This window comes from Aethalodelphis obliquidens, unplaced genomic scaffold (assembly GCF_003676395.1).
Source record: "Aethalodelphis obliquidens isolate GAN/ISIS:26980383/991018 unplaced genomic scaffold, ASM367639v1 scaffold129, whole genome shotgun sequence".
NCBI lineage: Eukaryota > Metazoa > Chordata > Mammalia > Artiodactyla > Delphinidae > Aethalodelphis > Aethalodelphis obliquidens.
The window spans coordinates 265,943-291,246 of NW_020838073.1; the positions used below are offsets into that span (position 1 = coordinate 265,943).

The 25,304-nt window shown below is 42.6% G+C and overlaps 1 protein-coding gene across 4 annotated transcripts in view; it reads left to right on the forward strand.

Moving 5' to 3' along the window:
- The first annotated feature begins 10,817 nt into the window (after positions 1 to 10,817).
- PTPN4 (protein tyrosine phosphatase non-receptor type 4) overlaps positions 10,818 to 25,304 on the forward strand; it is a 178,466-nt gene continuing 163,979 nt past the window's right edge. For 2 of the 4 annotated variants that reach the window (XM_027099162.1, XM_027099164.1), the window contains exon 1: positions 10,818 to 11,154. The gene's annotated coding sequence lies outside the window, so the exon portion shown is untranslated. The remainder of the gene's footprint in view (positions 11,155 to 25,304) is intronic. The other 2 variants (XM_027099165.1, XM_027099166.1) reach the window with 2 other exon arrangements.

A 25,304-nucleotide genomic window follows, 5' to 3' on the forward strand; every position in this document is an offset into this window, starting at 1 on the left:
CTGGGGTGGCGCCCGGCACACAGAAGGCACTGAAGTAAGTCGAGTGTTCAGTCCCGCTGGTGGGGTTAGAGGTCCTAGGATCCCTCCTGCTTCAACCAGGATTGGTTCAGAATAGGGGTTGGGGTGGCAGAGTACCTTCAAGGGACAGATCACAGCATCCTCTCATAAAGGAACTTGGGTGGTAGAGATGAACTCAGAGGGAGGTTGACGGTATTTGAGAAACGGTCAAGTTGTTGGAAAAACATATAGCCTCCCCGAATGACGAGGTTGGAGGACTGCACTAATTTAGATATGTAGATTCTGATAATATATGCTTGTAAAGAAAAGAGATACACCTTACAGTTATCACCCTTTCTAATGACACCTGCTCCCTCTTCTCTACAAGCTAAATGAAGATACAATTGCAGATCTCTCCTGTTTGGATTATATTTCTCCTACTCTTTTTCCCATAATGACCATACCTGTGATCCTGAAAAAAAATCCTTCCTTCCCTTCCTCATCCCCTAGGCATATAAAACATCCACGGATGGAAAGATTCTGATACGTATGATCATTACAAGTGTTGTATGCCCAAAACAGAAACAAGGCGCGGGGGACTTCTCTGGTGGTCCTGTGGTTAAGACTTTGCCTTCCAGTGCAGGGGCTGGTCAGGCAGCTAAGATCCCACATGCCTTGTGGCCAAAAAACCAAAACACAAAACAAAACCAATATTGTAACAAATTCAATAAAGACTTTAAAAATGGTCCCCTTCAAAAAAAAAAAAGATAAAGAAAGAAACAAGGCACAGCCTTGGAAAAATTCTCAATTTACCACTGTGATTAAATCGGGGTATCTTAAAGCACTAAAAAAAAAAGGCTTAGGACAAAGACCCAGTTGTAGAAGCAAGTGGTAACTTAATCTAGTGTACTGAGCCTGCCTGCTGGACAGAGGTACGGCTAGAAGTGACAGCCGTCAGTGACAGAAGTACAGCCGTCAGTCTGCCTGTGTTTATTTATTAACCACTGTTCAAGAGAGAGACACCTGCGGGGAGTGGGCGTGAGCATCGCATCGCTGGACGGAATGCGCCATCACGGGGCAGGGAGGGCATCACCCTCTGTTTCCTAAAGAATCATCTCATGCCTGAGGACCTTCATCCCGGAAGGAGGGTATCCTTACAGCAAACATCAGTGTCTGGTCCCTGGAAAGGAACATTTGCTTTAAAAAGAGAGTGGAGTGGCCTTTGCTTTATAACCAGTTTCCAAAAAACTTCTGGCACGTGGACAGTGCCAAATGCCTGATCGTGTGGGTGCTCTGATCAGAGTAAAGTTTGGCTCCGGGGAGCTGAGGACTGGCCCTCGGCCCTGGTGGCCCCATGGGCTCTGCCGGTGGGTTTTGCATCCTGTCTTCCCCTCGCCCCCACCTCCGTCTAGGGCAGCGGTCCCCAGCCCTCCCGGCACCAGGGACCGGTTTCGTGGACGACAGTTTTTCCACGGTGAGGGGGGCACGGACGGTTCAGGCGGTGATGCGAGCCACGGGGAGGAATGGGGAGTGGCAGGTGAAGGTTCGCTCGCCCGCCCGCCGCTCACCTCCTGCTGTGCCGCCCAGCTGCTAACAGGCTGCCCACCGGTACCAGTCCGAGGCCTGGGGGGTTGGGGACCCCTGATCTAGAGCATAACCAAGTGCCGTCCTGCAGGTGGTTTGTCACCAGCTCACAACAAGTACATACATTCAGATTAAGCTGTCAGAACCTTTTAGAGAAATTTAACCAAGAAATTAATTTCTGGTGAATCTAATGAACAGTTGGGGCTTGGATTTTATTATATGTCTTTGCCTTCTCATATAATTTTCTAGGAATTTCCTTTTATTTGTATCTTACAGAAATGTGTGTCCACAAAGACTGGTCCTTCACCCCAGGCAGTTTGAGAAGCACTGATCTCAGAGGCAGACAGTCCCGTTTTACACTGATGCCCCATTACATCTGGTGCCTGTCCAAGTGGGAGCTGTGGGTCTCAGCCCTGCTGCCCGGTAGGATCCCCTTGGGAACTGAAAAAAAATCTATACGCGTATCTATAAGAGAAGGCTGGGATCCACCCCGATCAACTAAGTAATCGTGGAGGTAGGGTAAGGGTGGGCAAAGTCTTCTATATTTATTAAAAACGCCCTTGGTGTTTCTAATGTGTGGCCGGGGATGAGAATCCTGAATGTGGGTGAGAGCCAATCTACGAGCACAGGTTGAATGAATGATTAAACATGTCAGCCAGACACCAGCAGGTGTTTATTACACACCTGAACCACACCTGAAAGTGCTGTCCCAGGTGCTGAGTAACAGGCTGCAAAGGCATGAGGTTTAATCAAGATGTTCTAATGTGATGAGCAAGCCCCTTCGGACAAAGCCAACACATAAAAGAAGAGCACAGACCACTAAACCCACAGGATTCATCTACAAATAAAGGAACACTTATACACTGTGCAGGAATGGAGCCCTTTTTTTCTCTTCCCTTTAAAGCAAACAGCTTATCCCATATTACTCCACCTAATGGGGGATTCCTGAGGCTGGCGCCGCCCATTTGGTCCAAGAAGCCACTAGATGTCACTCAAGGTCCCCCAGGCTTCACTGCCCAGCCTTCAATTCTGCATCTGATCAAGTTCCTCTCCAGACCTGTCCCCACAGCCCTCAGCTCCCAGAGGAGTCCTGCAAAGGTAAGGACAAAACGTGCTCGTCCTCTGGCCTCCTACTGCTTTCCCTGGCACCCCAGGCCCACCTCATTCATCCATTTACTCGGGAAGAATAACCGAGGGCTGATTATATATCAGACATTAGGTCAGGCTGTGATGAGATAATGGTGAGTGACACAGCCATGGTGCCGCCCTCATGAGGATTAATCTATGAAAGCACTTCTCATACAGATTTGTATTGTTGGTGTGCTTATTCATTCTCCCTCAACTAGAGGCTCTCAAACTTTTTTGGCCACCACCTCCAAAGTAAGAAAGACATTTCACGTTTCATGTCGAAGTTCACATACATACAAGTGCACAAACACATACCTGAAGTTTCACAGTCCCATGTTTACTTTCGCTTTGTGCGGTGCATTCTGATGTTTTCTGGTCTGTGCTAGTTCATTTCTCTTTTAAAATACTAGTTGTGATCCACCAAACTGATTTCACAGCCCTCTGATGAGTCACAACCTAAGAATGAAAAATTCTTGCCTTCAGGGCAAGGGCCACCTGTTACCTGCATTCCCATGCCTCGCAAATAGTATGTGAGCAATGCATGTGTTTTTAAATAAATGAAAATTATGACAATTAAATTTGCATTAACATTTAAAATAAAAAGACTGAGATACAGGTTAACCAGCTTATAATATGGATGACCAGTGTCCTATGAATGCACTTATATGGATTATATTCACCTACATTTACAAATAATTTTTTTCAGATAATATATAGATCCCACACTAGGCACACCATATGTGCTATTGATGTAATTTAATATTTTAGTCACAATCTGGGACTCATATATTTTATTATTTTTTTCTTTTTTAAAAATCGATTTTATTGAAGTATAGTTGATTTACAATGTGTTAATTTCTGCTGTACAGCAAAGTGGTTCAGCTATATATATATATATATATATATATATATATATATATTCTTTTACATTTTCTTTTCCGTATGGTTTATTACAGGATATTGAGTATAGTTCCCTGTGCTCTACAGTAGGACCTTGTTGTTTATCCATCCTGTATATAATAATTTGCATCTGCTAATCCCGAACTCCTAATCCATCCCTCCACCACACCCCCTCCCCCTTCCCAAGCACAAGTTTGTTCTCTACGTCTGTGAGTCTGTTTCTGTTTCATAGATAAGTTCATTTGTGTCATATTTTAGATTCCACATATAAGTGATATCATATGACATTTGTCTTTCTCTTTCTGACTTACTTCACTTAGCATGATCATCTCTAGGTCCATCCATGTTGCTGCAAATGGCATTATTTCATTCTTTTTTATGGCTGAGTAGTATTCCATTGTACATATATACCATATCTTCTTTGTCCATTCATCTGTCGATGGACACTTAGGTTGCTTCCACGTCTTGGGTATTATAAATAGTGCTGCTATGAACATAGGGGTGCATATATATTTTTGAATTATAGTTTTGTCTGGATATATGCCCAGGAGTGGGATTGCTGGGTCATATGGTAGTTCTATTTTTAATTTTTTAAGGAACCTCCATACTGTTCTCCAGAGTGGCTGCACCAATTTACATTCCCACCAACAGCGTAGGAGGGTTCCCTTTTCTTCACACCCTCTCTAGCATATATTATTTGTAGACTTTTTCATGATGGCTGTTCTGACTGGTGTGAGGGGATACCTCATTATACTTTTGACTTGCATTTCTCTAATAATTAACGACGTTGAGCATCTTTTCATGTGCCCCTTGGCCATCTCTATGTCTTCTTTGGAGACATATCTATTTAGGTCTTCTGTGGGGTTCATATATTTTAAATTCATATGACTAAAAATATGTTCATCTTGGAAAAAGAAGTCATGAGAAGAAATTCACTCTTTCAGTTATTACAACTTATTTGAGACTCTAATAGCTAAAAAGTTTGGTGTTAGAGACTGTGACTCACCGAGTAATGGTTTCCAAAGATGCTCACACCCTCATGCACAGGGTGATTGTGTGAATATGTAGCTGACATGGCAAAAGAGACTTTGCTGATGTGATTGTAAATTAAGATTACAATCTCAAGATTGTAAATCTTGAGATGGAGAGATTATCCTGTGTTATGTGAGTGGACCCAATGTAATCACAGGGCCCCTATAAGAGGGACGCAAGAGGGCTTTGGAAGACAGAGAATGTAACAAGACAGAGAGACGTGAACCTGCTAGGCTGCTGTGTCTGAAGACAGAGGAAGGGGGCCTCTAGCAGCTGGAGAGACAAGGAAAGAGACTCTCCCCGGGCCCTGTGGAGGAGCACAGCCTGTCAACCCAGTTTGGATATTTCTTATGTCCAGAACCGTAATATAATACGTTTGTGTTGTTTTAAGCCACTAAAGTTGTGGTGATTTGTTACAGCAGCAAGAGGAAACTAATACAGACTAGATAGCTCTGTGGAGTAAACTAAAAAATTTCCAATTCAAAATTTAGAATTTAGTATTTGAAGAAAAAAATTTACCAAACAGTTGTTTGTGTGTGTGTGTGTGTGTGTGTGTGTGTGTGTGTGTGTGTGTAATGGATTATTCAATAAGGTGATACTGAGACAACTGGAAAACCATTAAAAAGAATTACGCAGGATCCCTATTTCCTTACATCAGCATTATTTCCAGATGGGTCATAGATTTAAGTATTAAAAAAAAAATACTAAAAGTACTAGAAGAAAATATGGGTTTTCTTCTTTTGTCATTGTTGTTTATTTTGGTTTGAGGAAAATGCAAAACCTAGAAATGATACAGAAGAGATGAATAATAATAACTCACACATAGTTGGTGGATGCAATTGGTAATGAAGTTGGCAACATTTATCAAAATTAAACATGCCCATACACTTCAAGCCAGCGACTGTATTTCAAGAAATTTGTCTTAAAGAAATGCTTTTCTTATGTGCAAAGCTTTGTCGTGAAAATGTTCTTTACAGAGTTGTATATCATAGCAAAGAACCAGAAATGGCCTAAATACCCATTTATTAGAGAAGATTAAATACAGTGTGATACAGCCCTTAGAGAGAATGACATATATCCGTATATGTCATTAATGACATTTGTAAGTAAAATATAGTATGTATGGGAAAAAGACATTGTAGTTGGGGAAAAAAGATACTAAGCTTACAGATGCAGAGAAGATTCTGGAAGTATACATAAGAAGCTGTTAATAGTGCTTACCTTTGGAGAGTGGGACTGGGAGTAGGAGGAAGTCTTTGCTTTTAAAAATTTACATTTTAATGCATAGTTCTTGATACCAGGGATTGCTAATTGGGGTCTTCTCCTGCTATAGACAGGAAGGAAGGGAGGAAAGAAGAAAGAAAGAGAGAGGGAGGGAGGGAGTGGGGGGAGGAAGGAAGGAAGGAAAAGGGAAAGACTGAGAAAGAAAGAAAGCAGGAAAGAAAAGAAAGAAAGAAAGAAAAGAAGAAAGGAAGAAAGAAAAAAATTGCTGGCAAGAGAAGAGGGAGAGGGTCATGTCGACAGAGTGACTAATCTGGGCCACCTTTCTCAGAGATACATGTAATTTTTAAAAATAAATACCTATTTTCAAAAGTACATTTAAGGGAGCCCTGTGATTAAAGGAAGCCCAAGCCATAGGATTCTGAACTTCTTGGGAAAATGCATGACACTTCTTCAAAGGTTTAAGTCTAAATTTGTTTGTCTTGTTTTGCTTTGCTTCAAGTTATGCCTGAAGACTCCAGACAGGAGAAAAGATGAAATTCCCCTTCATTGTCCAGCTAAGGCAGACAGATATCCAGTTAAGGCCACATGTCAGAAAGCAGGTGTCTGAAAGCCAATGTACCTTGTATGTCCCACCTCACCTCATCAGCTTAGGCAACAAAGTTGAGTCACTTTAAGTCTTTCTTCCTTTTTTTTTTTTTATTTGGTTGCACCGGGTCTTAGTTGCAGCAGGCAGGCTCCTTAGTTGTGGCATGCAAACTCTTAGTTGCGGCATGCATATGGGATCTAGTTCCCTGACCCGGGATTGAACCCGGGCCCCCTGCGGTGGGAGCGTTGGAGTCCCAACCACTGCACCACCAGGAAAGTCCCTTAAGTCGTGTGTTTTTAATGTTAAATTCATATCACTCTTGAGTTCTACCCAGCAAGCTGAGTCCAGCTTTCCTGTGGGGTTCTCTTCCTTGCAGATCCCCAGTGACCCAAGGGCCTATCATTCTTCCAAAGGGGTCCTCCCAAGTTGCTGATGTGGAGGCGGCGGTGGGGGGAGCACAGTGGCTGGTCAGCTGGCCACAAGACCTGGTTGAAGCTCCCTCCCTGCTGCCTTGTGGCTGCCAGAGGTCACCGCCACAGCCCAGACAGCCTGGCTTGGCTGCACAAGCTAGAACGAACGCCTTTTCCCTTCTGGCTATAGCTACCCAGGGTTGGGCGTCAATCACACAGTGCAAGGCCAGTCCTCTCTGCCAACACCCTCCAAGTGTGGACACAACCCTTGCTCTTAACTCTCCCAAAGCACAGCCAAGGGCAGGCACAGACAAAGGGAAAAAAATCAGGGCTTCCCTGGTGGCGCAGTGGTTGAGAGTCCACCTGCCGATGCAGGGGAAACGGGTTCGTGCCCTGGTCCGGGAAGATCCCACATGCCACGGAGCGGCTGGGCCCGTGAGCCATGGCCGCTGAGCCTGCGCGTCCGGAGCCTGGGCTCTGCAACGGGAGAGGCCACAACAGTGAGAGGCCCGCGTACCGCAAAAAAAACCAATCAGTTAAGAGCAGTGTCTGTCAATATCTAGTAATGTTTGAGGCCACTCTGAGCTGAAAAAAAAAATCTTGCCAACTCTCAATTTAAATTCTTTAGATTATGTTTCTTCATTTTGTGTAAATACAAGATTAGGTATAAAGTCCTTATTCTCATAGCCTTTCTACACCTATAAAACGACAACAATTTTGCACATTAACAAAATTAAAATTTCAATTAATGTTAGGTATGTAATGTAGATGAAATTTTGCTGAAATTAAATTGTTCTTTGTGATGAGACTATGAAACTCACTGCTATGGTATGGTGTTTTTTAAAATTTTTATTTTTATATTGAAGTATAGTTGATTTACACTGTTGTGTTAGTTTCAGGCATACAGCAAAATGATTTAGTTATACATATTCATGTATCTATTCTTTTTCAGATTCTTTTCCCGTAGAGGTTATTACAGAGGATTGAATATAGTGCCTTACGCTATAGTGCCTACTTGGGCCTTACAGTAGGTCCTTGTTGTTTATCTATTTTATATATGGTAGTGTGTATATGTTAATCCCACCTCCTAATTTATCCCTCCACCCCACTGGTACGGGATTTTTTAGGCGAGCTTATAATTGACTTAATTACCCCAATATTCTGTATTTGAATTTCTGTGAAACTTTTGCACAGTGTGCCATGAGGACGCTTGACCTTCGTCTAGCTGGAAGGCTACCTCTACAAGGAGTATTCTATTTTTTTTCTCATTAGCCCAAGAAGGTTAAAATTATAGTTCTTGGTGCCAAGTACTAAATCCAGTGGCAGCGTTTGGTGACAAGGTGGTCATCAAAACGATCCAGAATGGGCATCTATTAATTTTTTAAAGGTTATAATTTAAATAAAAGCAAAAATGTACGCATTTTCAGAGAGAATTTGCAGAACGTACGATTCCATTTACAGGAAATGTCCGAAGCAGGCAAATCCCTAGAGACAGAAAGTAGATTAGTGGTTATCAGTGGCTGGGGGAGGAGGGACTGGGGAGTGAGTGCTAACGCGTATGGGGTTTCATTTTGGGGTGATGAAAGTGTTCTGCAATTAGGTAGTAGTGATGGCTGCACAACTTTGCAAATATACTAAAAAGCACTAGAGTATGTCAGTTATATCTCACTTTTTAAAAAGTGACTTCACAGTTTTCCTAAAGAATAGTAGACGGATAGGAGGCTTCCATCCATTTACCTTAAATGATTCATCCTGTGCCGTTTCCCAAAGCAGAGGGTACCCCCTCCTGTCCCTCCAAGGCTGAGACTCCAGCTATATTTATATTATAAGTGAGATTTCTATTTGTATGAAAGGTCACTGTGGTTTACGGATGAGGGTAGGAAGAAGGGGCTGAGGGAGAAGGTCTGGAGATAGGAAGGTTAGTTGGGGGACTAGTTACAAGGCTCTACAGGGCATTAACAAACACAGATTCAGACCAGATGTGAATCGCTCAGAGACACAGCAGTTTACCAGGTTTGAAGCTGAGTAAGAGCCTGCTCTGTCTCAAGTACCTTCTCGAAATCCCACCAATTAAAGTTTTAAGCATTTCATTCTTTCAACAAACTTTTTGGACACCAGGCAATGTCACTGTCATCAGGCATAAGAGGGACACAAAGACGGCCAAGACAGGGTCCTCACCTCCAGCAGCTCCCCATGGAGAGCGGCAATAAGACCCACACGGGGATGAGGATCCTATATTTATTTTATTTTATTCATTGTTTCTGGCTGTGTTGGGTCTTCGTTGCTGCACGTGGGCTTTCTCTAGTTGCGGCGAGCGGGGGCTACTATTCTTTGTGGTGCGCGGGCTTCTCATTGCGGTGGCTTCTCTTGTTGCGGAGCTCGGGCTCTAGGCTCACAGGCTTCAGTAGTTGTGGCTCGCAGGCTCTAGAGCGCAGGCTCAGTAGTTGTGGCACACGGGCTTCGTTGCTCCGCGGCATGTGGGATCTTCCCGGACTAGGGCTCGAACCCGTGTCCCCTGCATTGACAGGCGGATTCTTAACTACTGCGCCACCAGAGAAGCCCGGGATCCTATAATAAAATGTAATAAAATGTGATAAGAAAAAGGGAGGTATAAACCTAGAAGTATCATGTCAGAGGAGGAAGAAATTCTTACTTCCGGTGGCAGTCCTCTGTGATCTGCGGTTGGCGGATGACTTGACTGTTGACAGGTGGAGATGAAGGGAAGAGCATTTCGGTAGAGGGAATAGCATGAACAAAGGCACAGAAAACGGAGAAGTAGAGGCAGGAAAGCCTGTCTGGGAAGGACGGATGAGCACGGGCTGGAACTAAGCTCTGGGAAGGAAAGTCATTCGAAGAGGTAAAGCAGAGCAATACGGACTGACAGGCTGTCTTCTTAAAATGGAAAAACTGAGCCGGGGTGCGAGGGAGAAGAGGCTCAATAGAAAATGCCGTCTTTCACACATTTGTACAAATTTGCAAGGTTTCATCTTGCAAAACCCACCCCTGATTAGTGAACAGGCCTTTTGTCGGCTTGGAGGGAAAGTGATTTTTGAAAGGACGTTTTAAGAAGGCCGGCCCTGGTGGGGTGCTGAAGCTAAGAGCGAGGAAGAGCACGAAGGTGGCATACGACAGGAAAGGGCTCTGACAAGAATGAATTTGGAAAGGAAATGTGACCGCCCCCAAATTCCCCCTGGCATCATTTCAGCTACCACCCAGCCCGCAGGCATCTGTCTCACCGCCAATACATTCGTACCATCAGTAAGATTTTAGAATGCACCTGGCTAAAAACCCCGGCTGGTAACACCCAGTTCATACGCGTGTTTAGAATGAAAGAATTCCACCTTTAAAAGCACACCGTTCCTGGCACACAGAGGCAACCAAACGTTTGTTTTAGAGATGAACGCTGTTTGTTCTTTGTTTCAGGGTCTATATTTAGGAGAGGAAATGATTCAAAACTGCATCCTAAACCTGTATCCTCTTTCAGCATTGAAGTGCGGACCACCTGGGGCCAAGAGGTCTGGTTTTCCTCTTCAAACTTGGGTTTTTGCCCCTCAGGTCAGTCGGTCCTGCGTCGGGGGGCGGCGGAGGGGTTTCGCAGTTTCAGTGACCAACAGCCGCGGGGCCACGGGGTGGAGCCACGGCGCTCCGCCCCCTCCTCCAGCCCCTCCCACCTACCCAGGTCCCGCCTCCCTCGCACCTGCGCGTCCCCCGCGCTCCGGCTTGTGCAGCCGCTTCCAGCCCGCGCCGGCGGGAGGGGGCTTGGCCTCGCCTCTCGCGAGATCGCCTCCCGTGGCCGCCGCCGCCGCTCCCGGCCGCTGACTGGCGGCGTCTGCGCAGCCGCCATGTTCGGTTGCTATGCTGTGGCCTGGGAGACGGGGTGTGCTTGAGGGAGGAGGAGACGGCGGGGGGGGGGCAGGGGGAGGAGGAGGAGGGAGGGGCCGAGCGCCCGTTGCACGCTCGCACACGAACGCTGCCCGGGATTGCTGTCCGCCCGCTCGCGCCGCGGTGTTCCGCTCCTCCTCCTCGCGGCCCCACATTGTTCTCTCAGGACGCCGGGGTCCCCGGGCCGGCTTCTCCGCGGCCCCACTGCGGGGCTGGATTAGCTCGTCCCCGCAGGGAGGTGCGGGAGCGCGCGGCAGCCCCGCAGTATGAGGTGGTGCCGGCGGCTCGGGGCCGTGGCGCGGCCGCTGCGGCGCCGGCTGCTGGGCGGGCGCTGAGGGAGCCCCGGGGGCGGCGCGGCCGGGCCTCCAGGCTTTTCTTCTGCAGCCGGGAGGACGCGGCTGGGGCACGAAGGTAAGAGGCTCTGGGTCCCCGCCGGCGGCCGGCCCTGCGTGGCGCGCGAGGCTGGTACCTGCGGCCGGATCTCAGGGGAAGATGATGCTTTTTGCCCCCTCCCTTTCTTCGAGGGGCCTCTGCTCTCCGACCTCCTGCGGGTTTTGGTTGCAGTCTCTGTTGTGGGGCAGCCGGGGGAGAGGGGATGGAATGTTCCAGGGCCCCTAAACTCGAGGTGAGGTTTTAGAGTCTTCTGAGTTTTCCATTGCTGGTAGGATTCTTTTTTTTTTTTTTTTTTTAATTGGCTCGTTTGAGCGCTTCCTGCACGGACATACCGTCCCTACCCTTGAAGTTTTAAAAAACCTTTTATGATTCTGCCGGTGCATACTTGTATTTAGGCGTCTGCAGTTGAGCCAGAAGGAAAAGTTGAGGACGTGCGGATGCGTGTCTCATGGTTGCCTTAAGATGAAGCGGTTTACAGTGGCACGCGTGCGTGTACGACGGTTCTGGGGAACTTAGAAAAGGAGACTTTATGCCTGCGAGGCGTTAGACAGCGAACCACGGTGGACCAGTGCGATGTGTAGGATTTTCAAGCGCCTTTTCTAGGACAACCGGTACGTCTGCAATATACCAACTGCTTTTAGAGTCAGAGATTGGAGTAATATTGGGTTGATGTGACCGGATCTCGGGCCCAGTTGAAACAGGACAGTTTAAGCCGTGTTTATGGAGAAGAAAAAAACCAAAAAGCCAAAGTATCCGACTTGTATAGGATGGTTTGCGTAAAAAGAAGACTGGAACAGGAAAGCCAGGGCATTTTTTATCCGGATTTATATACTTCTCATTTTTTTAAGGGGGGGGAGGAGATGACCTTAAAATAAATGATTACTCAAATCCCAAAAGGTGCTTAATGGAATAGAGCTAAGTATTCGAGTTAAATCTTGAATTTGAGAAATTCAATCTACAGATTTTTTTTAAAGGCTTTTTGTAAGCAAAAGTTTGTTTTCTGTACAGAGCTTTATTACTAACTCATAACAAAAGAGTGCAATCATTTTGTGGATCCCACCATTTTTTGTCAGAATAAATTTATGCTCCAGTTACCACAAAAGCCATTTTTATGTCTCTCTTTTTTTATGGCACACATATCTCTGTCACCGTTTTTCACTGAAACATGTGCATGGCCCCACAATATCATGATCTTGAGTGGTTTATAAGAAGAGAAACATGGTCTTTTTTTTGTATATGGGAATATTTGTAATTTAGCTAATCTGTTTCGGACATTTGGCAAGAGATTTGAAAACACAAGGAGCCATCACTCTTTTGTAGTTTTATTAATATTAATTGAGTAGGTTAAAGTTTAAGTTAGAAAAATCACAGGTTCCTCCAAAGTAGCAATGGATGAGGTTGTGGCTTTCTTATTGCCTCTAACCTGCTTAGATTCTAGGCTGTGGGTATTGAATTGTTTAAACCTTGTGGGTTTTTTTCTTATCTTCTAATTGAATATCTTTAAAAATGTCCCTAATAACTTTGTTACTTTAAATTTGTGACACCCAATTTCTAATTTAGGCTAGTCATAAAACCAGCATTGATTGAACACACTTGCTAAAAATACTTTCTGGGTCAGATGTACTTAGGAAGCAGCCTCAGGAAAATTCAGTTGAACTGTTCTACTGTGACCAATGTACATTTCATTATTATAGAAGTACTTTAAAAAAATTATAGACTCTCACAATTAGATTTCATCAGTTCAGGCATAGAAGCCTAACTTTAATGTATAAAGTACTTCATGTGGGATAGTAATAAAAACTTTTTAAATGCTTTTTTTTTTTAACTTATGTGACCCTCGTAGACTTCTTAAGCTCTGATTTGTATACTTGAAATATTTTAGTTTTGTCTGCTAAACATAATCAATTTGTATTTTAGTGTGACAATACAGTGTGCAGTGTTATCTATTTAGTATTTGTTTATGACTTATTCTGAGCTCTTTAAGGGGGGCCGTCTGTGGTCATGTTTTTGAGCAAATTATCTTTAAGGAACAAAGTAAGAATGCCAGATAATTTCAAGGAGACGCTTTTATTAATTGTTATTGAGAGGACTCCCTCCTACCCTCCCCCCCTTCCCCACCCCCCAAATTTATATGGTCAGTTTTAAACAACAAGGAAGCTTTAAGAATATGGAGAAATCTTGTTTGGTGGATGTTTAAAGACAAATGTTTTAAAGCTGTCCTTTAATGGTTAGTTATTAGGAATGTAAAATTAGTGACCTCACTACAAATGGCAAGTCTGTGTGACTTAATGTGGCTAAGCATGAATTGTTGCTCCTAAATAAAATTTAGTATTGGCAGAAATTCACTGGTTCCAAACTGAGTTGAATTTTGTTGTTTTTCTGGGTAATAACATGCATGTTATGAAGTAGTTTATGCTGTAGTCTAGATTTGTCAAATTAGTTTACTGCGTTAAGCTGTGAAGCCTTGAAGATTGGTTTAGCATTCTGGAAATCCTTTTTATTGTTTGCCAGAAAAATACTGTAGGAGGAAGGTGTTATTTCTTCATTTAATATTCAGTTCGTAGCCCAGATGGTGAGAAGGAATATAGTGAAGTATTGTAGGATCTTCTCTAGTGGTGTGGAAGTATGGTACCTAGGAGCAGTGCAATTTATTTCTTTAACTTTGCATGATCAGTCAGTACAATCATATTTAAAATAGGATGGGAAATGAGAGGGGAAAATTATTACATTCTCCTCCATTTCATTAGAGGCAGTTTCCCCCCCGTTCATTCTTCATTTCATTATTCCTGAGCAGAAACGCTGGAAGAGAGGTGCAAGTATTTGGTGGGAACAGAATGAAAATTAGGTACTGTGGATTACCTTGCCGGGAAGCTATTAATTTGGGTGAGTTATTGTGCTTGTATGTTTTAACAAGGAGGTTTTATAGAGGAGTAGGAAGAGAAAAGGATCCAGAGGGATGTGTTTATTGTCTGTTATGTCCCAGACAATGTAAAGGGGCTTTTCATGTTATCCCACATAATCATCAAGTACACTATGTGAGGTAAGTATTATTAATCCCCTACTCCCCCTCCCCTCCCCCAAATGGGGGCCAAGGGAAATTAAATAACTTGTCTAGGATCCCACTGCTAGTAAGTAGAATTCAAGCTAGGTCTGTCTGACTCTGAAGCTTATTCATTAGATCATGCTGTCCAGTTAAACTTTCTGCAGTGGTGGCAGTACTCTTATTTGGCATTGTCAGATGTGGTAGCCATCAGCCTGACGACCTGAATTTTACTTTATTTTATTTTTTAAAATTTTATTTTAGTTTATTTTTTTAGGCTGCATTGGGTCTTCATCGCTGCACGTGGGCTTTCTCTAGTTGCATCGAGCCGGGGCTACTCTTCGTTGCGGTGCTCGGGCTTCTCATTGCGGTGGCTTCTCTTGTTGCAGAGCACGGACTCTAGGCATGCGGGCTTCAGTTGTTGCAGCACACGGGTTCAGTAGTTGCGGCACAGGGGCCCTAGAGCGCGTGGGCTCAGTAGTTGCAGCGCGTGGGCTCTAGGGCGCATGGGCTTCAGTAGCTGTGGCGTGCGGGCTCAGGAGTGTGGCTTGCGGGCTCTAGAGCGCAGGCTCAGTAGTTGTGGCTTGCAGGCTCTAGAGCTCAGGCTCAGTAGTTGTGGCGCACGGCTTAGTTGCTCTGCGGTATGTGGGATCTTCCCGGACCAGGGCTCGAACCCATGTTCCCTGCATTGGCAGGCAGATTCTTAACCACTGCGCCACCAAGGAAGTCCCCGGACTTGAATTTTAAATTGTATTTAATTTTAATCAGTTTAAATTGAAATAACCAGATGTTACTAGTAGCTATAATATTGGACAGCACAACTTTAGATCTTTAGATCTTGCTGCCTAGAAAATCTTAAGTTTTTTTTTTTTCTTTCTTTCCAAGCTGCGCCATGCAGCTTGTGAGATATCAGTTCCCCTGCCAGGGATTGAACCCATGCCCCCTGCAGTGGAAGGGCAGAGTCCTAACCACTGGACCACCAGGGAATTCCCGATAATCTGAGTTTTGATATTGAATCTGCCGCTGGCTCGTATATGACATTAGGCAAGTTACTTAGTTCATGAGCCTCAACTTGATCCCTTGTGAAAATGAAGAAGAGGTTATCACTAAAAGATTATCTCCAGCATCCCTTCTTACTCTAAAGTTCTATGATTCTTATTAAAATGTACAGTAGCGTTTAATATTTGCAAGCATTATATCTGAAGGTCCCCTTCTCCTTACACTCCTTATATAAAGACCTTTGTTTGTTTAGTCAGTTTCTCTTTTTGAAAAGTGTATGTATTGATATAAAGCACACATAAAGGATAATGGATTATTTTCCCCCCAATTGTTTGGCGAAAACATTGTGTAACCAAAGGCAGTACTTTACCTTGGAACAAAGTTTGAATCTTTAAAGATCTTATTTTCAGCATGCCACTTACCGTTTGAGAATATATTACAGTTCCCTGTTGCTTATCAATTGATTCCAAACTTGTTTGCTTGTCCTTAAAAGTTTTTTACCAACTTCATCTCACTAACCCTGCTTCTCATTTTTACTTAAGAAGAAAGCATTCTTTTTCTTCCCCTTCTGCCCTTGTTTCTTCAGTTTAAACATTCCTGTCTCCAATCCATATGCCTCTTCTTTAAGTCTTCCAGAGAATTCACCTTTTTTCTGGAAGAATGCTGCTTAATCCAGTCATAATGATCAGCTTTTGAATACTGGTAATAAGTACCCTGGTGCTAATATATGATTGCTTAGATGTAGTTAGTTGAGTTTGTACTTTTTAAGTTTTTATATGTTACCTACTGTGTGTCCTTAATGAACATGTAAAAAAATTAAAAATGGGGGTTGTTTCTTTTGTATTGCCTTACGAATTTAGTCCATTGCTCAGCAATTCTGCTTTTAAAAAGTTGCTAATAAAAAAATTATAAATACTGTAACAACATTCACCCTTAATCACTACTCTAAAAGATATTTTTGTTTCCTTCCAGGCCATTGTCCTATTGTATTTTTTTTGTAAAGTTGTATGGTAGAGATAACAATTTTGAGTTTAATATATTGGAAACATTGTATTGTAGAGGAAGAGCAATGTAGGGAAAAGGTGACAGACTTGGGGTTGGAATCTGGTCTCAAAAACCTTGGACGAACTGTTCAACCTCTGTGCTTACTTTCTTGTCTATGAAATTAGGATAATAATACTTGCCCTTGAATTGTTGTGAGGATTAGGATAATATATATAAAGCATCCAGCATTATTCTTTATTTTTTCATTTTTAAAAAAAATATTTATTATTTGTTTTGGTTATGCCCTGTCTTAGTTGTAGCACACAGGATCTTTGTTGCGGCATGCAGGCTTCTTAGCTGTGGCATGCAGACTTCTTAGTTGAGGCATGTGGGATTTAGTTCCCCGGCCAGAGATCAAACCTGGGCCCCCTGCGTTGGGAGCGCGGTCTTAACCACTGGACCACTAGGGAAGTCCCCCAGCGTTATTCTTTAAATAGAAGAGATGATCAATAAATGGCAACTGGTATTATTTTCCCATCATCATGAATATAATTTAAACAATTGCTTAGATATTCACGTGATTTATCAATCAGGTGATTTAGTCATTTACCTCTTGTTAAATATTTTGGTTGTTCCTAAAGTTTCCACTGTTATAATCTGCAGTGAATACCTTTGTGCTTACAGCTTGTTTGTAGGTTTGTTTCCTCAGTCTAAAACTCTACGACTAGGATAATAGTTTGAATATTTCTGTGCCAAGTCTCTCACAGAACAGTGGGTATTCTTGTTTAGGAAAAGATGCTAGTTTTATTATAAAATTATACTTCATTGTTTTAGTTAACGTATTTTGAAAATTTTGGTTTACTGGGGAATGATATAGTGAACATTGATTTGTGTGTTAATTAAACAGACATTTGAATGTCTGTTATAGGGATCACTGGTATACCGGTAAATAAGAAATGATTCTTGTCCTTGAGCTCAAATTCTAGGGTGGTAACATATGTCAACAAACAGTTACAGTTCAGAATGACAAGTGTAATAAGATCTGGGGAAAGGAGAAGTGGCATTTGAGCGATGTCTTGAAGGATGAGTTGGAATTGATCTCTGGGTATAGAGAACAGCAATTGCAAAAAGACAAGTATGAAAGGATGCATAGTGTGTTTAGAGAAATGGTCTGTCTATGAGATGCATGTTGGTGTCTGATTTTGTGTGTGAATACAAATACAGATTTGTGAATCTGTGTGCTTGTATATGTGTGTTGACTGTGGTGGGAGATAAAACCTTGTGAGAGTCCTTGTTTGGTCTGTGAGCGCAGTCGTATTAAGACCTTTAGAATAGAGCTTCCCAACTGGGGTGCCCTGAATGGTTTACCATTGTGCCAGAGAATAAGGTATCTGTCAATGTATGTGACCAGAGCATATTGGACCCACCCAGGGTGGTTTCTTTTGATCTAGAATAATCTCTTTGACTTGTCCTAGTGTGCTAAAAATTATTATTTTCTTTGGTGCCAAATTGGGAAAAGCATGGTTTTAGAGGCTCTTAGTTTTGAAGAGTTGATGGTACCCACTCACCCCCTGGCATTCTCAGTATATATAATCAATAATAAAACCAATACCAAACCTGAGAATAAACATAAAGAAAGTCCAGTCAAAGTCCTCCACTTTTCTCCTTCTCCCCTCCCTGTCCCCTGCAGGAATTGCTTCACTGTTTTGTGTGTGTATCTGAGATACCCTTTTTGGTGCTCCTGCCTGTCTTTTTGGTGCCCTACGGTTGGGAAATCAGCGTTTACTTTGGGAGCAATTACAGGTATTTAAATGAGGGACGATAACTCCTGACTTCTAGATGATGATGCAGAGATACAAGAATGGTGCCAAAATGATGTTAGAAGGAGCAGAGAAGAAACCAGTTAGGATGCTCCTGCAGCGGTCCAGGTGAGAGATGATAAGAGCCAGAAATGAGCACGTAGGCCTAGAACTGAAAACTGACTAGGCAGTTTCACGAGAACTGAGAGTCCATTTGGATGTAGTGAAAGAGGAAGGGCTGATGATGATGCTAAGATTTCTTCTTTGGGCAACTGGAAAGGGAAGACCAAATAATTTTTATTGAGTACCCATAGTGAGCCAGGCGTTTGGCTAGGCACCAAGGTTGTCATGAGTGCTCGTTGAATTTTAAAAATTAATTTATTTTGAAATAATTTCAAACATACAGAAAAGTTGCAAGAACAGCACAAAGAGCTCCTGAATCCCCTTCAACCAATTTCCTTTCCCTTGAACTATTCTTGCAACTTAAAAAATATGTTTTTATAAGGCTTTACTTTTTTATAGCACCTTTAGTTTCACAACATGATTTAGGGGAAGGTACAGGGATTTCCCATGAGCCTCCTCCCACCCTCTCCTGTTTCCACACATGAACTTCAACCAGTTTTTAACACTGTACTGCATACACTGTGTGTATATGGAAGATAAGCCCACATCTTGCTGTGCTTGGCTCTCTGTAGTGCGTGCAGTGAGGCCTTCCCTTTCAGATGCCCGAAGAAGGAACCTTGACATTGTCTTCAACCCTTTTCCTCTTCTGTTATTGGATTCTCAAATTTCAGTGAAACTACCTAATCATCTTATTTCTGGTCTCTCATTTTCATCTCTACTTCTGTTTCAGAGGAATGCACCATTTCTCATCTAATTAGACTTTTCTGAACCATTTCAGAGCAAGTTGCAGACCTGATGCCTGTCATTCCTAAATAATCTAGTGTGCTTTTACCAAAACATGGACAGTCTCTTACATAACTCCCAAATCAGGAAATCAGCATTGACACAGCACTACCTTCAAAACCCCAGATGCCTACAGCTCAATATCAAAAAAACCAAAACCAAAACCAACCCAATCCAAAAATGGGCAGAAGACCTAAATAGACATTTCTCCAGAGAAGACGTACAGGTGGCCAAGAGGCACATGAAAAGATGCTCAAAATTGCTAATTATTAGAGAAATGCAAATCGAAACTTCATTGAATATTACCTCACACCAGTCAGAACGGCCATCATCAGAAAGTCTACAAATAATAAATGCTGGAGAGGGTGTGGAACATTCCCACTCTTGGTGGGAATGTACATCGGTGCAGCCACTCTGGAGAACAGTATGGAGGCTCCTTAAAAAACTAAAGAGCTCCCGTAAGATCCAGCAATCCCACTTCTGGGTGTATATCCGGAGAAAACCATAATTCGAAAAGATACATGCACCCCAGTGTTCATTTGCAGCACTGTTTACAATAGCCAAGACATGGAAACAACCTAAGTGTCCATCACCTGATGAATGGATAAAGAAAATGTGGTATATATATACACAATGGAATATTACTCAGCCATAAAAAAGAATGAAATAATGCCATTTGTAGCAAGATGGATGGACCTAGAGATTATCATAATAAGTGAAGTAAGCTAGACAGAGAAAGACAAATATCATATGATATCACTTACATGTGGTTAGGGTTACCAAAGGGGAAAGTGGGGCAGGGGGAGGAATCAAGAGTTTGGGATTAACAGATACACACTACTGTGTATAAAATAGGTAACCAACAAGGACCTACTGTACAGCACAGGGAACTATACTCAATATTATGTAATAACCTATGAGGGAAAAGAATCTGAAAAAGAATATATAGGGACTTCCCTGGTGATCCAGTGGTTAAGAATCTGCCTTCCAGCGCAGGGGACGTGGATTCGATCCCTGGTTGGGGAAGGAAGATCCCACATGCGGTGGGGCAACTAAGCCCGCGGGCCACAACTACAGAGCCCATGTGCTGAGGAGCCTGCACGCCACAACTAGAGATCCTCCACACCGCAACTAGAGAGAAGCCTGTGCACCACAACTAGAGAGAAGCCCACGCGCAGCAACGAAAGATCCCATGTGCCACAACTAAGACCCGACACAGCCGTAAATAAAGTAAATAAATATTTTTTTAAAAAGTATATATATACACACACATATATAATTGAATCGCTGTGTTGTACACCTGAAACTTACATAATATTGTAAATCAACTGTACCTCGATAAAAATTTTAAAAACAACCCAGAGGCCATTCAGAGTTTTCCACCTCTCCCGGTAGTGTCTTCCTTTCCCTTTTGGTCCAAGATCCAGTTCAGGATCACACACTGTGTTTAATTGTCATGTCTCTTCAGTTTGGAACAGTTCCTTGATATTTCTCTGTCTTTTATGGCCTTGACTTTTCTTGTTCTGTGAGATGTCCCTTAACTTCGGTCCACTCAGTAGTTGCTCGTGTGTGGACTGAATGCGTTGTTGCCAAGAATTACCATAGGAATGGTGTGCTCTTCGTAGTGTATCACTGGGAGGCATACGGTGTTGTCCCACCACTGGCGATGTTTAACCTTGAGCACCTTACTGAGTTCATTTCTGCTGGGTTTCTTTATCATACAGTCATCATTTTCCTCTTGTAATTGGTAACTCTTTTGTGGGAAGCTTTCCAAGATTTTGTTAATGTTCTATTCCTCATCAGACCTCTGCCCACTGGCTGTCGGTCCACTGATGCCTCCTGCCTGGATCAACCACTGCTATGAAGGTTGCCACCTGCATTTATTAATTGATTTTTTACTGAAAAGTTTTCTTTCTTTCATGTATTTGTTCATTCATTTATTGATGTAAATAAATAAGGGAATTTATTTCTTTATTTACATCAATATATACCCACGGATTCCTGTTCCTATTCAGTGGGTTTTATTAGTTATTATAATTTTATATTTTATTTTGATGCTTAAATTGTCCTAGATTTGGCTAGTGGGAGCCCCTTCAAGATGGCTCCCATCTTTTTGACACATCCCCATCCTTTGAGTATTTCCTTACTTTCTGGCACATCAAGATGTTCCAGACTCATTTTGTACTTTTCCTGTCCCAGCTCTGGAATCATCCATTGGAATCCTGATTTCTTTTAGTGGAGGTGGTATTTAGAAACCAAGGTTTGGATGCTCAATGTGCTCATTTCTGCTGGGGTGTCCTTACATTTAGGGCAGACAGAGCTAGGAAATATGTGTATATATGTACACATCTGAATCTCTTTCTTCATCTCACTGTGTGTATATTTTAAAAGTTCACACTGATGTATCCATTTCCAGTCTAACACTCCAGGTTTCTTTCTGTCTTTCTAGTCTTCCCATCTCTATATTTCTACGTACCATCTTCAGCAGTGAGATTCGGCTCCCATTGTCCTCAGTACATTTACTTACTTGCTCAGTCCCCTTGTAACTGCTGGTCTCCCTGCCCCAAGCTAGTTGTCTCCTGCCTGCCACCTCGAGGCCCATGCATGGGGTCCTCAGGGCATGCTGTCAGTTCTGTGCTAGGAAGGGACGGGAACTTCTCATTTAACCTTTTTATTTCCCTCATTTAATCCAAACAAAAATTTGTCAGAAAGGTGTTATCCCCAGTTTTAAAGGATAACAAAGCTGAAATTCAGAAAGGTGTGTGACTTTGGACGTATTACCAGTAAATAGCAGAACAGATATTTTGAATTCAGATGTGCATGACGTTGAAGCATCTTTTTTTCCCCCTGTACTGACTGAATAGCCTCCAGCTTCCTGAAAATAGTTGGGAATTCAGAGTGTCAGAATTTAGGGTTGTATAGGTGGTAGTTGAAGCAGTGGATGTGACTGTTACTGCTTATGAATTGTGTGTAGAGTTAGGAAGAGGGCCACTGGCAGGGCCCCCACCAGCATCATTTAAAGGATAAGGGCTCAGAAGAGAGAGGAGAGTCCAGTTGTGTGGGGGGAAGGTGATGGAGGAAGGAGTTACAGGAAGGTGTCAGATGCTGCGGAGAGATGAGAACAAAAGTGCTTTGAATTTGACTGATGGAAAGTTATTATGACCTGAGCTAGTTGGTTTTCAGGTGTGTTCAGGCAGGCCACCTGTATCAGAATCAAATGAGCTACTGAATAAAAAATACCCATTCCGCAAGTTTCATCTCAGACTGTATAGATTTTTTGAAAGGATGAGTGAGGAATGCGGAGGTGATCACACAGGGAATCTGCCTTAATGCTACTGTTGCTACAGTTATTCTGAGGTATAGTAAAGTTTGAGATTCACTGTAGCAGAAGAGTTACAGTAGGGGGTGTGATAAGAAAGTACATAGAGGAAACTAGACATGTGGTGAACGTAGACTAGATAACGCTAAGAAATTTGGTCATAAGGGGAAGAAGGAAGATCTCTTAGGTCATGGAGGAATAGGGAACAGAATCAAGAAAACTGTTTTTTTTTTTTTGGTCGCGGCTTGCGGGATCTTAGTTCCTTAACCAGATATTGAACCCGGGCCCCTGCAGTGAAAGCACCAAGTCCTAACCACTGGACCGCCAGGGAATTCCCGAAAAAATATCTTTTTTTTTAAGATTACATATACCTTAACATTTTGGGGGGATTAAGAGAAAGAAACTGTAGTGATTATTTGAAAGATGGGTAAGAGAAACTGTGTAGCAACACCTAATATCAAAGAAATGCCCTGAATGAACTTCAGTAGGCATCTGGGCTAGCTCCCTGCCCCCATTTCAAATGATTACCATCTTATGGTGAGTTTCAGAGTTATTCAGGAGTCATTGTTAATCTTGTTTTATTATTAATTTAATGTATATATTGCCTTTTTGTGAGACAGTTGTTAAGTATGGCTACTTCATTCAAATTTCAAAATAATATAAAAACGCATATATTGAGACTTCTTAGTACTACTCTGTCTCTGTCTGTCCCTCCCTTCCCTGCTCTCTATAGGTAAACACTTTTGTTTTCATGTATTTTACCAGTATTTATGCTAATAGAAACAAAATATAAATTATTGTTTCCCCCTACCTTTCTATGTAGAAGGTAGCATACTATATTAATGTTTTATTTAGTAATTCTTTCATTTAAAATATACCTTGGAGATCCTTTGACTTCCATATACAGAGAACTCCCCACTTTTTTCCTTCTTTTTTTATGTAAATATAGTGACATATTCTGTTGTGTCGGTATACTGTTAGGCTAACTGATCCTAATTATTTAAACTTTTACTCTGCTTTAGTTTTTTATGCCCTTTTTACTTGTGTAACTCCCTCACTTTCACAACTTCTGTATGAACTAGTGCTCCCATGAGACATTTTTCATTAATGACCTGCCTTACTTTCTTTACCTGAAGTCCTCTGATGCCTAGTTGGATAAGCCTTTCCAACTTTGTGGCCAAGGAAAAGACTTCCTGATTTCAGTAGCTCAGATGAAAAACTCAGTAAGAAAAAGAGAAAAGGACAAAACTAATATTCATTGAACTGTACTGGATGTTTTAATGTATGAGATTACATTTAGTTCTCCCACCAACCCTGTGGAGTAGGTAGTGTTATCCCCTTTTTATAGATGAAGAAGCTGAGGCTCAAAAAGCTGAGTTGTCTAGACCTTCACAGCTAGAAAATATCAGATTTAGGTTTTGAAAGTAGGTTAATTTGAGTCCAGAATCTGTGTCTTTTCTGCTGCTGTCCTATTTTCTGTCTCCTACTTTTGAATTCCTGAACTCCAGTCTTACAGCTGGAGTGCCTTTCATCAAGAACCGTGAAAAGAGACATGTTTCCCTACTGTGTGTTTCCGACTGCTGGGATGCCACCTGCTTGTCTGCCCTCTACAGCTAAGGCCCTGCTGGCCTGGGGCACTGCCTTGCCTGCTACTGTAAGCTGTGGATATCATTTTCTCATTGCCTGTCCCAATAGCCTCTCATCAGCACTGTTGAGTTTCCCTTTCTACCCTCATTTACCTTGTTGTAGCCCTGTCACCACTTGGCAGTATGAAGCTTGGGCACAACTTATGAAATTGTGAGGGATGATTTTTTTAAAAGGTCATCGTGTCTTGTCTGGACTTTTGCAGTAGTCTCCTTAAAGTGTATTCTGCCATTGGTTTTGCCCTTTTTTTAACCCTCCTCTATACTATAGCCAGAGTGATCTGACATGCACATCTGATCACTTTATGCCCCTATTCAGAATTTTTTTTATTGCCTTTCCATCTGTGTGTAAGATAAAATCTAAGCTCATGGTCAGCCCCTATCTACCTCTCCAAACCTCACTCCTGGTATTATCTGGTATGCACAGTGCCTTGCATATGATATGTGCTAATTAATATTGACTACACTTTGAGTGAATAGAATAAATGAGTTTTCCAAGGAGATTAAAATTTGGGAAATAATCAGTTTTTAAAGTAAGGTTGGTGTTCCTTTTGTCTGTTTCTTTTTAAGGTATTTCTTATTGCATGGAAGTAAAATATTTTTACAAACTCCAAGGATTTCCGAATTGTTTTACTTACATTGGAATTTTACAACTCTACTTGGTTTATTTATATTTCCAGCTGGATCCATACTACAGTCAGTTACTATGGCGACAGAAGCTACTAGGGAAATGGGGAATCTTCACTGGAAAGGGTTTTGTGATTTGGAAAAGTTCTCCCAGGTGATTCTGATCTTGTGACCCACCTTGCGTCCGGTTATTTTTATGGTTTTTGGTCTATGTTAGCATAATTGTTTACAAAAGAATTGTGTAGGTCAACAGTTCCTTACATGAAATTCTGAGATCCCCAAGCCCCTGAAAAACAAAAGTTTTTGTAATTAATTTGGCAGCCAAACTTGACATATACTGATGTGAGGCTCTTTATACATTATTTATTCCACTTAGAGTGAACATTCTTAAGGTTCTCTACAGAAGTTTTAAATAGCAGTATGGTTAATACAGGGTGTTACCTAGACAGACCCAACCAAGAATGTTACTTAATATAAGGTAGCTGTGCAGTATCACCTCTTTATAATTTAAATATTCTGAAGTTCAAAATACTTCTGAAGGGGCTTCCCTGGTGGCGCAGTGGTTAAGAATCCACCTGCCAATGCAGGGGACATGGGTTCGTGCCCTGGTCTGGGAAGATCCCACATGCTGCGGAACAACTAAGCCCGTGCGCCACAGCTACTGGGCCTGCGCTCTAGAGCCTGCGAGCCACAACTACTGAGCCTGCGCGCCACAACTACTGAAGCCCGTGTGCCTAGAGCCCGTGCTCCGCAACAAGAGAAGCCACCGCGATCAGAAGCCCGTGCACCGCAATGAAGAGTAGCCCCTGCTCGCCGCAACTAGAGAAAGCCAGCAATGAAAACCCAACACA